At 36.9% G+C, this 18920-nt stretch overlaps 1 protein-coding gene and 1 pseudogene across 4 annotated transcripts in view; one reads left to right on the top strand and one right to left on the bottom strand.

Annotated features, from left to right (window-relative positions):
• ASH1L (ASH1 like histone lysine methyltransferase) overlaps positions 1–18920 on the bottom strand; it is a 220978-nt gene that overhangs the window by 67611 nt on the left and 134447 nt on the right. The window lies entirely within an intron of this gene.
• On the top strand, positions 784–1940 carry LOC129062044 (NADP-dependent malic enzyme-like; annotated as a pseudogene).

Genomic DNA, 18920 nt, shown 5'->3' with positions numbered 1-18920 from the left:
GGGAAATACTTACTTACATTTACCAGTTTATTAAAGGATATGATAAGGATACAGATGAACATCTAGACTGAAGAGATATGTAGAGCAAGGTACAGAGGGAAGAGGCATGGAGCTTCCATGCCTTTTCTGGGTGTGTCATTCTCCCCATACTTCTAACTGTTCACCAACTTGGAAGCTCTTTGAACCCTGTATTTTTGGGATTTTATGAAGGCTTCCTCACATAGGCATGATTGATTACTGACTCCAATTTCCAGGCCCTCTCCTCTTTGGAGGATGGGGAGTAGGGTTGAAAATTCCAAGCTTCCCCCTGGCTGGGGTGGCTCTGTGGACTGAGCGCCAGCCTGCGAACCAAAGGGTTGCTGGTTCGACTCCCAGTCAGTGCACATGCCTAAGTCCCCAGGAGGGGGCGCACGAGAGGCAATCACACATTGATGTGTCTCTCCCTTTCTCCCACCCTTCCCCTCTATCTAAAAATAAATAAATAAAACCTTAAAAAAAAAGAAAAGAAAGAAAATTCCAAGCTTCTAACCACAGCTTGATCTTTCTGGTGACCAGCCCCCATCCACGAGCCAACTTAAAGTCACCTCATCAAAACAAAAGGTCCTCCTACTACTCTTACCACTTAGAAATTTCTAAGGATTTTAGGGGCCCTGTGTCAGAAATGGGCTCAAAAACAAATAATAAAACAGGACGACTCTGGCCAGACCCTACCACCTCACCTTACACCTACCACAGAGCCTGAAGCCCCCCTGCCTCAACCATGCCCATCAGTGTGGCTAAGACATGTTGCAGAACCCCCACTTCAACAAAAACTTGGCTTTTAACCTGGAGGAGAAGCAACAATGGAATATTAATGGATTGTTGTCACCTTACTTCATCAGTCATGATATCCAGGTTCTTAAAGTAATTAAAAATTCTGAGCATCTGAATTGACTTTGACAGGTATCCTCTCTTAATGGATCTTCAAAATAAAAATGAAAAGCTCTTATATAGAGTGCTAATGTCTGACATTGAGAAATTCATGCCTATTGTTCATACCCCTACTGTGGTCTGGCTTCACAGCTAAATAGTTTAGCATTTCAGAAGCTAAGATGACTCTTTATTAGTATCCATGATGAAGGGCATATGGCTTCAACTTTTTATTGCATGGCTAGGACATACCATCAAGGCTACTGTGGTGACCAATGGAGAGAGTATTCTTGGCTTGGGAGACCTTGGCTGTAATGGAATGGGCATCCCTGTGGGTAAACTGGCTCTGTATATAGCTTGTGGAGGGATGAATCTTCAAAAATGTCTGCCTGTCACTCTGGATGTGGAAACAGAAAATGAGGAGTTAAAGATCTACTGTATATCGCACTGTGGCAGAGAAGAGTGAGAGGTCCTGAATGTGATGGTTTTTTGGATGAATTCATGGAAGCAGTTTCTTCCAAGTATGGCATGAATTGTTCATTCAGTTTGAAGATTTCACCAATATAAAGATATGCATTTTGTCTTCTGAACAAGTATCAAAACTAGTACTGCACATTCAATGATGTTATTCAAGGAATAGCATCTATTATTGTTGCAGGTATCCTTGCAATAACCAAGAGCAAACTGTCTGATCAAACAATACTATTTCTTGGAGCTGGAGACGCTGCCTCAGGGATTGTACACCTGACTGTTATGGCCATGAAAAAAGATTTATCAAAGGAGAATACCATAAAAAAGATAAGGTGGGTTGAGTCAAAAGGATTGATAGTTAAGAAGGGTTTGCCCATGAACATGAAGAAATGAAACACCTAAAAGATATTGTTTAAAAAATAAAACCAACCCTGGCTGGTGTGGCCTGGTGGATTAGTGCCAGCCTGCCAACTAAGAGGTTGCCAGTTAAATTCTGTGTCAGGGCACAAGCCTGGGATGTGGTCCATGTCCCCAGTTCGGGGCATGTGAGAGGTAACTGATGTTTCTCTCACACATCATTTCTCTTCCTCTCTCTCCCTCTCTTCTCCTCTCTCTAAAACTAAATAAATAAAACCCATTAAAAAAGAAGGATGCAGTCACTAAAATAAAAAGCTCAGGGATAGATTCAACAGATAGATGCTATACATTGTCCAAGACAACGATTCCTATGTTTCAAGAAGTTGCTTTTGGTGTTATGGCGTAAAGCTTGAGGTATGTCACAGATAAGTTTTTTTAACTACTACTGAGGTTATAGCTCAGAAGAGAGATGGCTTTATTCTCCTTTGAACACTATTAGAGATATTTCTCTGAAAGTCATAGAAAAGATTGCAAAAGAGGCATACCAAGAAGAGACAGCCACAATTTAGCCTGAACCCCAAAACAAGGAAGCATTTGTCTGCCCTCAGATGTATAGCACTGATTATGACCAAATTCTGATTGTTATTCTTGACTCAGAAATTACAGACCGAACTTGACCAGTAGCATAAAAGATAACATTTTTACCTCCATTACTGAGATCTTCAAGTGTCATAATGTTTAAAGAATGGAATCTTTTGTAATGATTCGTAATATGGTAGATTGAGATAATTTTACTTTAAGAATCTAAAAATTTATGGAAGAATATTACTTTAGGGCAAATATCACACTAGGCAATTTTGCTTCATTTACTTTCTGGTTATTTACGGTTTCCATCATATTTTGTCCAAGTTCTCTTTAAAAGCTATTGTGTAAAGCTGCTGAGAAACTCCGTTTTTATATAGAGAACTAAGGGGAAGACCAAAATTAGCAATAAATTGATACAATTAAAATTTGAAAAAAAAGAAAGAAAAAGAGCTGCTCCTAGTGTCCTTATCACTTAGAACACTTTAGGAACTTTGTGCCAAGAACCAGGGGCAGAAAGCAATACTATGCATATTTTTTATTATCTCATAGTTCCTAAACTTTTTATGACCATGTTGTTAATTATGGACGTTCAATAAGATACATTACTAGATAAACCAAATTGGTAACAATGAAGAATCTCATTTAATTTTGTATGACAAGATCGCTAATATGGCAAAGAAGCACACCTCATGAACATAAATGATAACTATAAAATCCTCTTAGGAAACTGGACTGCTATTTGTTCTGTAACTTTAAAATCCCATAATAAAGGGAGTAAGTAATGTCACTTCTTAGCAGGTTAGGAACACTGACAAATCTGGGGAGTTCAGAGAAAGAGGGTTCCAATACAGTTACAGGTGTTCCATGTGAAACTTGTTGGAGGTAAGTTGGAAGGCTTTTGGTCCCTGATCTTCATAGGTGAATTGATAAGGGCAATGATATGCTTTTGACACATAAAAGTGAGTTAAAACTTTTATAAATGTTTCCAAGCAAAAGCTGATTCTGAAGCCTTAGAAGCATGCTATTCTAGTTGTAGTAACAAAATACAAAATCTTTGTGTATTAATCAATATTGTATATTAAATATATATAAACAAAACTGGTTAAATAAACATCAAATTTAATGATACTAAATCAGAAAATCGCTAAAAAAATTTATGGAGTAAAATCTCCACCTCAGAGGTAAAGACAACTACAAAGAGGTAAAGACAACTACAAAGAGTTTTACAACTATAAAACTGACTTAGCATGACAGCCATTACGGACAGATTAGTGACTCTCTAACAATTCTGTCCCTAAGTTTTGCAATGCTGTTATCTAAAGGGATGTGATGTTATGATCTTTGTGAATATGATAATCATGTGAGAAAACTGCTATTTTCCTAGAACATAAACTTGGCATTCTTGTGTGTTTGTTTCACTAAAATTCACCTATTATATTTTTAATATGAAATATACGTCTTTAAAAGCTTGAATTTGTTTGCAAAACTTCTGGAATTTTATATATACATAATTTATATATATAAATTTCTTTTATATAGATACATGTATCTTTTTTTCCTTTGTCTCTAGTCTTTTTTAAAAAATAAAGATAAATTTCATTAAGCTTATTTTCTTTTTCATTGTTGGGTGATTACAGAAATGACTAAAAAAGTAAGTTCTAAATACTAAGGAATTGGCTAGATGCTGTTCATAATAAATGGGTGAGAAACAACTTGGGAATAAACCCACCGATTAGGACATGTACGTAAAATTTCAAGTCACTTTGGTGACAAAGGCAGTTTTCTTGAAATTAAAATCCCATTCCTAGTAACCTATATTTAATTTCAGCTAATAGACAGTCACTAAAATCATGACAATTCTACAATCTTTGTTATATTAGCTAAAAGCAAAAATGCAAAAACATTACAACACTAAACAAAGGAGACTCTTCTAAGACAAAAATTTTAAAGACCTACGAGTTCAAAAGAAACACCTTTCATAATACCATTCACTCACAAATCTTGCTACCTATGTTACTAGTCATTAGGATATGAAAACTGAAATAATTACTCAGATATAAAAACTATGAAATAAGAGACAATGATACATATAGGAGTAGTGAAAGAAAAAATTAGTTGGATTTATAGGTGACCTTTAAGAAATGAAAGTTCTCCTAACTCCTTTCACCTGGATTCAGAAAAAAAGAAACTTAGTATGGACCACTATCTTTTAACATACACAAAAATCAACTTCAAATAGAATAAAGACTTGGACATAAGAACCGAAACCATAAAATTCCTAGAATAAAACATAGCGGGTAAGCTCCTTGACATCAGTCTTGGTGATGATTTTTTGGGTTTGACACCAGAGACAAAGACTACAAAAGCAAAAATAAACAAGTGGGACTACATCAGACTAAAAAGCTTCTACAAAGCAAAGGAAACCATCAAGAAAATGAAAAGGCAAACTACTGAACGGGAGGAAACATATGCAAATCATACCTGATAAAGGGTTAATAACCAAAATAAAGAACTCATACAACTCGACAAGAAAAAGACAAACAATTTGATTAAAAAATGGGCAGAGGATCCTAATGGACATCTTTCCAAGGAAGATATACAGAATGTCAACAGGTACATGAAATGGTGCTTCACATCTCTAATCATCAGGGAAACACAAATAAAAACCACAATGAGATACCACCTCACACCTGTTAGGATGGCTATTATCAAAAAGACAAGAAACAACAAGGGTTGGTGAGGCTATGGAGAAAAGGGAGTTTTTGTGCACTAATGATGGAATTGTAAATTGGTGCAGCCACTTAGGAGGTGGCCCTGGAGGGGTAGCTCAGTTGGTGGAGTGTCATCCCAATATGCCAACGTTCTCAGTTTGATACCTGATCAAAGCACATACAAGAATCAACAAGTGAATGCATGGATAAGTGGAGCAGTTAGTTGATGTTTCTCTCTCTCTCAAAATAAATAAAATTTAAAAAAAGAAACAATATGGAGGTTTCTCAAAAAAATTATAAATAAAACTACTGTATGATCTAACAATTCACTTCCAAGTATTTATTCCAAGAAAAGAAAAACACTGACTCAAAAAGATACCTGCACCCCCTTGTTCATGACAACATTATTTATAATAGCCAAGAAATGGAAACAACCTAACAGTCCATCAACAAATTAATGGATAAGGAAAATCTGGTGTATATATACACGACAAATGTTCAGCTGTAAAAATAGAAGGAAATCCTGTCATTTGTGGATTGACATGAAGGGCCTTAAGGGCATTATACTAAGTGAGATAAATGAGACAGAGAAAGACAAATACTGTTTGGGCTCATACGTATATGGGGACTCTAAAAAATAAACCTGAACTCCTAGGTACAGAGAATAGATTGGTGGTTGCCAGAGGCAGGAGATGGGGGCAGGTTAAATGAGTGAGGGTGGTCAAAATGTACAAACTTCCAGTTATAAATACTTCCTGGGGACGTAATATACAGCAAGGTAACTACTGGTTTCTAATACTATATTACATATTTGAAAGTTGCTAACAGAGTGGATCATAAATGTTCTCACCACAATAAAATGGTATTTTGTAACACACCCAAATTTATAATTTATATAACTGGTAAGTGATACAACTAAGAATTGACATTGGTTCTATAATCCGATCTGAATCACTTGAATTTCGCCTCTTTCTGCCTAGAAAATGTCTTTGTTATTTCCCTGTCAGTTAAACGTTTTAAAATACTATTTTCATTACTACTTTGCTGAAGATGTTAACATTTCTCTCAAAACATATTATCAACTAATACTACTTTCTATATAACATCTGTTTTACTAGTATTATTTTAGAGTAATATAAATTTACATGATCTTAACGTTATCAAGTATGTGTAAGAAAAGATGGTCCATATAACATTAATAGGTAAGTTAAGATCATACCAGGGTTAAAATACTTCTGCATAAAATCTACAGACAAGAGGAGAGTGCCATAAGTACTCTTTCACATACAACAGGACATGGCAGTATTTTTGTAAGCATGTGAAATTTGGAAGGACAAGCTATAAAAAGCATGTACCTGCTATAATGGCATCTTCCCTTAACTGTCCAATCAAAACCATTTTACCTTACAATTTAAAACCACCGAGGAGAACAATACCTTTAGATAAAATAAAAAGTTAAGATTATATTTTCAGATTACTAAAGTTTACCAGCCCTGATGTTTTCTAAAGTATGTGAATTAAAAAATGCATTTTTATCTAAAGTGAGCATTCCACATAAAGTAGGAATTAATGAAATGTTCCAGAAAAGCCACCCATTTTTTATAATCAAATGGTACTTAAGTTCCTTACAGAGTACAGTAGAAAAAATATGAATGTTGCAATCAGTCATGGCCACATTCAAATATTAACTAAGCCAGTTACTAGCTGTATAACCCTGGACAAATTACTTAACTGTTTTAAGCTTTAGCTTTTTAATAATAGTACCTAGTCTCTCACAGTGTAGTTGAAAAGACTAAATAAAATATTTGTAAAATGCTTATTAGCACAGTAACTTGCACTTAGTGGGCACACAATAAGTATTAACTCTCACTTTCACTTGAGCCAATGGGTACAGTCTAGCCTAATTCAAGATACCAGAACAAATTCCAAACACATCAAAGAACTAGGTGTAAAAATCGAAACCAAGTATCACTAGAAGAAAATGAGGCTAAACTTATTGTTCCTTTAAAAGTAGCACATGGGGAAGCATTTCTAATAATGACTCAAAATCCAGAAGCATGATGAAAATATGCACCTCTGTTTGCATGACAAAAACCATCATCATTAGCAAAGTCCAGAGACAAATAACAGAATCTATTAAAAGACTACTGAAACTAATAATTGGGTCCAGCAAGGTTGCAGGATACAAGATATACAAGATCAACATAGAAAATAAATTGTATTTCTGTATACTAGCAATAAATATCCAAACAAATTTACAAATTCCATTTACAATAAGAATCAAAGGATTAAAATGCTTAGGAGTATGGTTAAAAAGTGAAAGACTTGTATACGGGAAACTAAAAAACATTTAGTTTTTAATGTTTTTTAAACATGTAAAAAACAGGGCTGGTAAACTTTAGTAATCTGAAAAACATTACCAAAAGAAAATTAAAAATATTAAATAACTGGAAAGACATCCTTTGTTCATGAATCAGAATATTTAGTATTATCCATATGATAAAACTTCCCAAATTGATCTATAGATTTTTTTTTTGTTTCACAGTCCCATAAATCAACAAGCTGATCTGAAAATCCATATGGATATAGCCAAGAACCCCAAATTAACCATAGATGGAAGACTCCAGAATAGCCCAAGTTAGAGTTAGTGTTCAACAAAGCTATAGTGTTCAACACAGTTTGTACTGGAGTAACAACACACACATGGCCAATAAACACAAAGATCAATGACACCTTGACAAAATATATTTGCAACTTAAAGCACAGATAAGAGCAAATCTCCTTAATATATAAGAAATTCTAAAAATTTAAGAGGAACCCTGGCTGGTGTGGCTCAGTGGATTGAGCGCTGGCCTGCAAACCAAAGGGTTACTGGTTTGATTCCCAGTCAGAGCACATGCCTGCATTACGGGACAGGTCCTGAGTAGGGGGTGCCCAAGAGACAACCACACATTGATGTCTCTTTCCCTCTCTTTCTCCCTCCCTTTCTCTCTGAGAATAGATTAAAAAAATGTTAAAAATTATATATGTGTATATATACACAAGAAGAAAAAAAGACCAAAACCTGATAGAAAATGGGGAAAATACATGGACAGTCCACAGAAAGATATTTAAATTGCCCATATACATATTAAAAGATGCTCAACCATTTCTTTTATGAGAAAAATGCAACTTAAAACTCCTGGGAGATATCATTTTATACATACCAAACTGGGAAAAATTTACAGGTCTGAAAACATAATTATCAGGGCTGCGGGAGAAATAGGCACTCTCAGACATTTCTAGGAGGACTGCAAAAGGGTACAACTGCAACAGAACCATAATTTGGCAATATTTACAAAATTATATATACACTTACTTTAACCCAGTAATTTCACTTTGAGGAACTTACCTAGAAGTTATATCTTCAAAATATCAAACAACACATGGGGGCAAGGTTATTCATTGGGTATTATCGATAGTAGCAAATACTACACACAACTGAAATGCCCTTCCCATAGTAGACTGGTTGGATAAACTATGATAAGTCCATATATAGGCATACCGTGGAGATATTGTGGGTTCAGTTCCAGACCACTGCAATAAAGTGAGTATTCCAATAAAGCAAATTGTAATCTTTTTGCTGGTGGAGGATCTTGCCTTTAATATGTAAAAAAAAAAGGGCAACATCTGTGAAGTGCAATAAAACAAGGTATGCCTATACTCAGATATTTCACAACTGTAAAAAAAGAAAGCGTGGATGTATACAAATTTTTATAGCAGCATTAATCATGATAGCCAAAAGTGGAGATAAATCAAGTGTCCATCAATTGATGAATGTATAAAGACAATGTAGTATATGGTATATTCACAATGGAGAATTATTTGGCCAATTAAAAAAAGGAATGATACATGCTATCCTATGTATGAACATTGGAAACAGTAAGAGAAATAAATCAGTCACAAAGAACTACATATTATGTAATTCCATTTATAAAATGTCCAGAATAGGTAAATCTATAGAGATAACAAATCGATGAATGGTTGCCTAAGCCTGAAGGGGCATAGGTGGGGTTTGGTAAAGAAATTAGTAGATGATCACAATGAGGTGAGAGGTTTCTTTTTTGGATAATATAATGTTCCAAAATTGGTTGGTGACAGATGTTCAAATCTGTGAATACATTAAAAGTCATTGTATTGTATGCTTTAAATGGGTAAGCCGTATGGTATATGAATTATATCTCAACAAAAGCTTAGGTTTTCCCTGAGCTCAGAGACTTGAAGAAGCAAGCCACCACTGAGGTTTGCAGCTCTAGGAAAATGAATATAAATGCTTGGAACAGAACCAAAAGTCTCAGATAAGATCAAAGACCAGGCTGATATCTTGATTCTTCAGTCTTGTGAGACAGAGAGCAGAAAATGCCTAGTCTCCTGAAATTCAATGGAATCTGTGAGATAATAAATGAGTGTTGTTTTAAGCTGCTAAGATTGTGGTGATTTGTTACACAGTAATAGACAATTAATACATCTATGAGCTTGCATATACAAGGTGGGAAAAGAGTAGGTTTACAGTTGCTTATATGGAAAATAATACAATAATTAATAAATAATAATACAAGAATAAACTCTGTGCCCTGGCTGGTGTGGCTCAGTTGGTTGGAGCGTTGTTCCGTAAACTAAAAGATCACAGCTTTGATTCCCACTCAGGGCATATACCTCGGTTGTGGGTTTGGTCCCCATTCCGGGCACATATGAGAGGCAAATCAACTGATGTTTCACTTTCACATGGATGTTTCTTTCCCTCTTTCTCTCTCTCTCCCTCTCCCTCACTTCCTCTCTCTCAAAATCAATAACCATGTCCTCAGGTGGGGATTAAAAGAAAAGAAAAAAAAAACAACAACAACTGTGTGTTTTGTGTATTCACAACTGTAAACCTATTTTTGCCCAACCCTGTATACACTTATTTCTAGGATCTTAAAGTAATGAAAGCACAGTAACAATGACATCCTACTAGCAAACAACATATGAAGTACCCAGATTTTGATTCCTAAATAACAATCTCCTTTAAAAGAAACCAAAGTTTCTTGGGTGAAATAGTTGATTCCAGATCTGAAGAACAAGGTAAAACTGATAAACAACAATAAGCAAGTAAGAACAAAAACAAAACAACCACGGTGAACAACACCTTTCTGTGGCAGAGAGCAGGGGAGTCGTTAAAGATGAATGTGGTCATGTCTAAAGGAAACAAGACCCAGCTTAAAGAGAATCCTGTGGAAAATCAGGGAAATATGAGCATTTCTCCAGAAAATGAAGGTACTGGATTATATTACAATTTTTTAAATGCATGAGTCCCTGTGATAGTCAAAACAGAGAGTGAAAAGGGAAAGAAAATGAAAGCTCATCTTCACAGGAAAATATCAACTAATCAATATTGAAGAAATGACAGAATTAGAAAACTACCAGTTTGCAACTAACAATGAAATCACTAACTTAGGTAAGGGTTATAATGGATTCTAAAATATTAGATAAAAAGGACTGGAGAATAGCCCACAGCCTCAAAAAGAACCCCATAATTTACTTACTAATTATGATAGGAAAAATATATCTTTACAGTGGAGAAATTTGACAGACACCACCTTAATTAAGTGATCGAACACGGCAACATCAACAGTGGAACAGTAAGTAGGATGCTATAAGAAGTATAAAGTATCACAAATGTAATATTTCTGCTAAGATTATTCATCCTAAATATAAACATGAAGAACTCAGAAAAATACAGAAAGTAGTACAAGACAACTAGCCTGAGTTCCTCAATAAGGATCAATCTCATGAACAAAAGATGAAACATATTCTAGATGAAAATAACAGACATAACGATCACATGTAATACATGACATCTGTTTGGATTCTAGATTAAAACAAAACTATGGAAGACAACTTAGGACAATGGAGAAAATACAGATACTACTTTCTTTCTTAGATATAAAAATGGTATTGTGATTAGGCAGAACAACAGCCTAGTCTTTAGATGAAAATTGCTGAAATACTGAGGGGTGAATGCCTGCAACTTACTTTCAAATTGTTATTGGGATCCTTCGCCAGAAGTGTGTATTTGTATGTGTGCTTGCGCCTGTGTAGTACAGACAGAAATAAAGCAAATGTGGAAAAATGTTGATAAATTTTGCAAGAGATTTGACTATTTTCAAAACATATTGTGAAAAAAATAAAGAAGTTTAACCGGGGAAGGTAGTGCTACCGCATACAAGTTTTAGTTCTCTAGCCCTTAAGGGAGGTAAATTAGATAATTTCTAAGAGATGCTCAGTTGGAAATGCTAATATTGTATTTTACAAATTACAAAAAGATTTATAAATCTTACAAAAAAAGTGACTATGAATCTCTAAGAAGTATTTTTAAGAAGTATTTCACTTCCCAATTTCTAGTTTATAATACTATTACTGCTACAGCAGTGATGTCATTAATTTCTATACTTTATTAAAACATGTTAATTCCCAATTTCCATCGCGAAACTGTATTTTCCATCTTTTCCTTCAATTCTTATAGCATTTACAGTTTGAGACACACTTCCTGAGGAAGGGCCTAGCAATCTCGATTTTTAGTAAGACCCGCTGCTTGTCCTTGTATTAACACTGGGAAAACACTAGATACCATTATATGTAAGGATCCTCATTGTTTAAAATTCCATCTACTTTCTTCTCTAACAACTAAATCTTGGGGAGAATGATCTTGCTTCTATTGCTGTGCGATTCTGTGAGGGACCTCAGACAAAGCCAGATAACTTTATATTATGAAATAAGTTCTCATTAAGTAGATTTTTAAAAATTTACAAACTTTTCTTTACTTGCAACTATTCTGTTTTACCTTTAGGTGATAGTTAAGGACCAGTAAAAAACTAAACTAGGATGCAAGGAGACATTTTGCAGGCTCTGATAAATTCCTTTTTGTTTTAAAATGCTCCATTAAGAAAATCCATCTGGATGATTAAGAATATTATCTCAATCAACTCCCATCTATGAACACCAAAAAAATCATGGTTTTTGAGTCAGGCTATACTATTTTCCAGTCTGAATAACATATTAGAAGGATATCTTACAAGTTGACGTAAAGGCTCTTTCTGCAAAGCTGGGATATACACTGTTTTAATTAGTTATTTTCTTAAATATGTGAAACATAAAATCTACTATTTTAACAATTCTTGAGTGTATAGTTCAGCAGAGAGAGGTAAGTACAGTGGTACCTCAGTACTCATGGTTAATTCATTCTGGAACTTGTGACCAGTGCCAAAAATGAAGCAAGCTTCAAGTGATGAGGCATCTTCTCTTGCAAGAGAGCATCGTGCCTCATACCAGTTCTAGCAAGTGTAACGAGTCCCAAGCAAGCATCAAGTGCTGAAACACTTTTTCTCATCAAAATGCCACGAGTACAGGTTTTGATGAGTTCTGAAGCTGACGAATACTGAGGCTATGACTGTATATTCACACTGTTGTACAACCATCACTGCCATCTATCTAGAGAACATTATTCTTGCAAAAATTAAACTCTGTGCTCATTAAACAATTAACTACCGCCAACCCTTGGCAACTACCATCTTCCACTTTATCTCTAGGAATCTGACTATTTTAGGTACTTTATATAAGTGGAATAAAACAGTATTTGTCTTTTTGTGATGGGTTCACTTCACTTAGCATAATGCTTTTCAAGGTTCATCCATATTGTAGGAGTTCTCCAAATCTCCTTCCTTTTTGAGGCTGAATAACATTCCATTGTATGAAATACAATCTTTGAGGTATCTTAAATCTTGTTATTCTTAAAATATATTAACTTTTGTTTTCTACTAAGCCTATCATACCTGTATTAAAGGATAGTCATCAGAAGCTTCTGGTCAACATAGTGAAGTAGGTAAATGTAGCATCCTTGTCCTCTCAAGAGCACATCAAAATTACACCAAATTACAGAACAACCAATATTCAGAAATGTGTGAAATCTAGCTGAATGGAAGTCCTATAACTAAGGATATACACAAGCTAAGTCAAGATTGGTAAAAGGGTTAGAGAATTGAACTGAGCTGGTCCCACACATGTGACAATTAAAAATCCAGAGAAAATCTCAGTTGCAGAGGTCACTCATGAAGAGTGAGGAGTCCCAACCCCACAGGAACCCATGGTTCCAGTGTCAGGAAGATAAGTCCCTATTACTTCTGGCTGTAAAAACCAGCAGGGATTGTGATTTAGGGACTGGGTGAGATGGAGGGCTTCTCGAGTCCCAGGTGTTCTTAAAGAGCTCAAGCATGAACTTAATTGCAGACCAACTAATTTGCTCTGAGCTCCAGCACTAGGTGGCAGCTAGAAAATCAACAGGGACATGCAGGGAGGAATTGAACTGTCTGGCTTCAGGGTGAGGACTGGAGGGGCAGCTTTCTTCCAAACAAAAGTGCTGGCAGAAATGGTCCTTTGTGAGCCCTCCCCCTACTCAGCCTACAGGTATCTCATCTGAGTCTCCATCTATCTGCCTAACAGTTTGCTCTGCCGTGGTGATTCTCTGAGACCTTACCTGACCCAAATTGCAGGCCCACCCAAGGGGCTTCCAGTGGCTTGTCCACAAACATGGCCCGTCTTGGCTCCTGCTGGGGACTTTTCTAAAATCTCTCAAAGGTTCACAAATCCCAAACAATGGCATCTGGCCTCAGAATGCCCTGTATCTCTTGCTCAACAGCCCCAAGCCCAGTAATAACGGCAGCTTAACCTCCCCAAGGCAACTACAAGCCCAGCACAAGTAGCAAGCACTGGTAAATCACTGTGTATCATACCTAGTGGGCCCAGGCATGGCACAGGTAGCAGGAGACCTTGGACTGCATCTTACGGAAGGCCCTATAGCCAATGCACACCGTGGCCAGCTTCAAACCAAACTGGAGTACCATCCAACTACCTCTATAAACGAGACACTCAAGAGTTAAGACTTGGCAGGCACCAGAACCCTGCTGAAGCAGGTTCTGGCTCCATGGGGTTGGCCCCTGCACAGCAGCTCCTCTGCTGTAGTCAAGGCCAGTACTGATAGCTTATAGGTCTGGGAGACAATCCCTTTCATTGATGTGTCAACAATAATCAAGGCTCAACTAAAACAGGACAGTTCACACAGATCACAAGAGGGTTACAGCTGGTGCACCCAGCTCAGATGACCAGGGAGGCTGTGACACTGGGCCGTACAGGATACCTACTACGTAAGGCCTCTCTACCAAGTCTGGGAGACAAAACAGATCGACCTAATACATAGGAACAACCACAAGGAATTAGCTCAAATAGGGAAACAAAGAAACAAGTCCCGCATGAAAGAACAAGAGAACTCTCCAGAAAAAGAACTTAAGAATGACATGCTAACTACTACACACAAGAGTTCAAAAGACTGGCTATAAGGATGCTCAAGGAACTTAGAACTTCAATAACACAAAAAGAGACACAGAAACCATAAAATAGAACCAGTCAGGAAGATGGCAGCACAGGTAAACAAGGCTACCTCCTCACACCACCACACCAAAATTACAGCTAAACTATAGAACAACCATCATTCATAACCATCAGAAATTGAGCTGAATGGAAGTCCTACAACTAGGGAATTAAAGAAAAAAATACATTGAGACTGGTAGAAGGGGTGGAGATGTGGAATGGGCTGGTCCCATACCCACGTGTGGTAGATAAAAATTGGAACGTATATCTCAGGAGCGAGGGGGTGCCAGCCCCACACCAGGTCCCCCAGCCCAGGGTTCCAGTGTCAGGAAGATAAGTCTCCATAACTTCTGGCTGTAAAACCCAGTGGGGATAGAGGCTGTGGAAGACAGAAACTTCTGGAGTCCCAGGTAGTTCCTCTTACAGGGTCTGTGCACAGACTTATTTGGACTCACTCCCTCTGAGCACCAGCACTGGGGCAGCAGATTAAAAGGCATGCAGGGAGGGACTGAATTGTCTGGCATCAGAGAGCTAGGGGGCAGCTTTCTTCCAGACAGAAGTGCTGGCAAAGGCCATTGTTCTTTTACTGAGCCTTCCCCACACAAAGCCACAGGACAGAACCAGCATATCTGAGACTCAATCCATCTGGCTGATTCTGTTCCCCCCACCCTGGTGATTCTCTGAGACCCTGCCCCACACAACTCTCAGGTCCACACAAGCTGCTTCCAGTGGCTTTTCCATATGAATGGCTTATCTTGGCCCATGCAACAGATTTTCCTAACTTCTCTCAAGCCACAGCATCTGGCTTCAGCAAGCCCCATTCCTCTTGCTAAGTTGCCCTAGGCCTGGAACTAGTAGCAGCCTGCCTTGGTTTACAGCTTGGTCTTGCTGGGGCACCTTCAAGTCCGGCACAAGTAGCAGCCATCTGCAGATGACTTCGGAGACTATGCTTTGTGACCCCACACAGAACACAGGCAGTGGCTGATCTTGGATGTTTCAACAGTAATCAAGGCTCAGCTACAACAGGAGAGTGTACACAGCCTACACTGTGGGCACGCCTTGCATACCCAGCTTGGATGATAGGGGAGGCTGTGCCACTGACTCTTACAGGACATCTATTACATTAGGCCACTCTATCAAGCCTGGGAGATGTAGCAGAAACATAGAGTTACCGAATACACAGAGACAAACATCTGGAGGCTGCCAAAATGAAGAGACGAAGAAATGTGGCCCAACTGTTAAACAAGAAAACTAAAGAACTAAACAAAATGAAGACAAGCAATCAACTAGATGCAGAGTTCAATACACTTATTATAAAGATGCTTAAGGAACTTAGGATCTCAACAGCATAAAAGAGATCCAGTCAGAAACGAAGGATACATTATCTGAAATCAAGAACAATTTACAGGGCATCAACGGTAGGGTGGATGAAGCCGAGAATTAAATCAGCAATCTGGAAAAAAAAACCCCAAAAACCCACCCAATCAGAATAGCAAAAATAAGAAGGAATCAAAAAAAGGGTAGTGTAAAGAGCCTCTGGGACAACTTCAAGTGCACTGACATTTTCACCATGGGCATGCCAGAAGGAGAAGAGAGAGAGCAAGAAATGGAAAACTATTTGAAAAAGTAATGACAGAAAACTCCCTAACTTATGAAGGAAATAGACATACAAGTCCAGGAAGCACAGAGTCTCCAACAAGATGAACCCCAAGAGGCCCACACCAAGACACATCATAATTAAAATGCCAAAGGTTAAATGACAGAGAGGATCTTAAAAACAGAAGAGAAAAGCAGTGAGTTATATACAAGGAACCTTCCATAAGACTGTCAGTTGATTTCTCAACAGAAACTTTGCAGGCTAGAAGGACTGGCACAAAATATTTAAAGTGATTTAAAGCAAGGACCTACAACCAGATTGCTCTACCCAACAAAGCTACCATTCAGAATTGAACAAGAGATAAAGGGCTTCCTAGACAAGAAAAAACTAAAGAAGTTCATCATCACTAAACCAGTGTTAAATGTTAAAGGGACTTCTTTAAGAAGAATAAAAACAAAAGATCAAAAATATGAATAATACAATGGCAATAGCTACAAATCTATCAACAATTACTTTAAATGTGAATGGATGAGATGCTCCAATGAAAAGACATATGGTGGCTGAATGGATAACAAAACAAAACCCTTTCATATGCTGTCTATAACAGACTCACTTCAGATCAAAAGACACACACACACACAAACACAGACTGAAAGTAAAGAAATGGAAAAATATATTTCATGAAACTAGAAAAAAAATGTTCAGTTAGCAATGCTTATACTAGATAAACAGATTCTAAAACAAAGCCTATAACAAGAGACAAAAAAGGAACCAGCTAGTCCACTTGAAGGTATTTATGCAAAAAATCCCCAAAACACTAAGTTGAAAAGACATATACACCTGCTCACTGCAGCAGTATTTTATTTTTTATCCTTACTTGAAGACATGCTTATTGATTTTAAAAAGTGGGGAATGGAGGGAGAAAGAAGGGGAGAGAGAAACGCTGATCTTGTCTCTCATACATACCCAGACTGGGAACTGACCCTGCAACCCAGGCATGTGCCCTAATCAGGAATTGAATCCATGACGTTTTTCAGTTTATGGGACAATGCTCCACACTGCCCAGAGCTCATTGCAGCATTATTTCCAATAGCCAAGAGACAGAGCAACTTTAAGTGTCCATCAAAACATGAAGGGAGAAAGAAGTGGTGCATATATACTCACATAATGGAATATGACTGGGCCATAAAAAGGAATGAAATCTTACCACTTGCAACAACATGAATAAATCTAGAAGGTATTATTGTGCTGAGTGAAATGAGTCAGTCAGAGAAGGACAAATGCCATATGATTTCACTTGTATGTATAATCTATTTTTATTATTTATTTAAAAACTTTTATTATTTATTGATTTTAGAGGGAAGAAGGGAGAGAGCAAGGGAGAGAGAGAGAGAGAGAGAGAGAGAGAAACTTCAATCCATTTATTTATGCATTCATTGTTTGCTTCTTGAATGTGCCCTGACCAGGGATTGAACCTTGGCATATTGGGATGACGCTCTAAACAACTGAGCTACTTGATCAGGGCTTTGCATGTGAAATCTAAAAAACAATATAAACAAATAAGCAGAACAGAAACTGACTCATAAATACAGAGAACATTTGGACACTTGCAAGATGGAAGGGGAGTTGGGGAAATAAATGGGTGAAAAAGGTGAGAGGATTAAGGAGTACAAACTGGTAATTATAGTTAACAGTCATGGGCATGTAAAGTATAACAAAGAATATAGTCAACAACATTGCAATTAGTAGTATGGTGTGAGATGGATACTAGATTCGGGTGGTAACTTCATTAGTTATATATATGTCTAATCACTGGGTTATACACCTGAAACTAATTATAATAATGTATGTCAACTGTAATTGAAAAATTAAAAAATATTTAAAATATTAAAAAATGAACAGTTAGGTCAGAGTAGACGCTAAAAAAAGTCACCTTACACCCTAGTTGGTGTAGCTTGGTGGATTGAGTGCTAGGGTGCAAACTGAAAGGTTCCCAGTTCGATTTCCGGTCAGGAGGGCACAGGCCTGGGTTGCAGGTAAGGTCCCCAGCTGGGGCATGCTAGAGGCAACCAATCAATGTTTCTATTGCACATCAATGTTTCTCTCCCTTTCTTTTGCCCTCCATTCCCCACTCTCTAAAAATAAATAAAATCTTCAAAAAAGTCACTTTACTATCACTAGAGGGAGCTAGAGTAACACACCTGCTGCCTAGTCAATGCCAGGTACAAAGTTTTCTTTAGCTAGGAAACTGGACATAGCTAACTAAGCCTCTATAAAAAAAACAGAATAGAATGTAAATGTGATTACGTACCTCCTCCAACCCTTCTCCATTCCTAAGTGGCCAACTGAGCTTTCATAATTGATTATTTATTCCTGAAAACATAAATGGTGATGGTCTAATATGTTCTACTCCACATCAGGAGACAAATCACATGTGCAATCTTATTTGCTCCTTTTATAAAAACAAGCAATATCTGAATGTGGTTGTTGACAACTACATCTATCATTTATAATTATTAAAAATGATTTTTTTCTATGAGGAAAGAGACAATAGGCTCATTACAGTTTAATCATGATGGTGACTGCAAAGAAAGAAAATAGTATTTAAAAGACATTAATTATAAATGTATGTTTTTGAAGAAAGAAGTAATTTGTAACATCAATAAAAGAGGGAGTATGTAGATTTACAGTAGTTTTTGTCTGTGGCTGAAGCTGGTATCAATTCAAATTACATAGTTTTATCTGTAGGAAGTTAAATGAAATTTCTGTAACTACAAAGAAAATAGCCAAACAATATATACAACAGAAAATGATAAGGGGATCAAAATATGTCTCTACAAAACAACTAAGCA

Source organism: Pteronotus mesoamericanus, unplaced genomic scaffold, assembly GCF_021234165.1.
Source record: "Pteronotus mesoamericanus isolate MK-2021 breed Mesoamerican mustached bat unplaced genomic scaffold, CSHL_Meso_final scaffold_705, whole genome shotgun sequence".
NCBI classification, from domain to species: Eukaryota; Metazoa; Chordata; class Mammalia; order Chiroptera; family Mormoopidae; genus Pteronotus; species Pteronotus mesoamericanus.
Note: the sequence above shows the minus strand (reverse complement) of the source record. Positions and strands in the feature narration are given on the sequence as shown.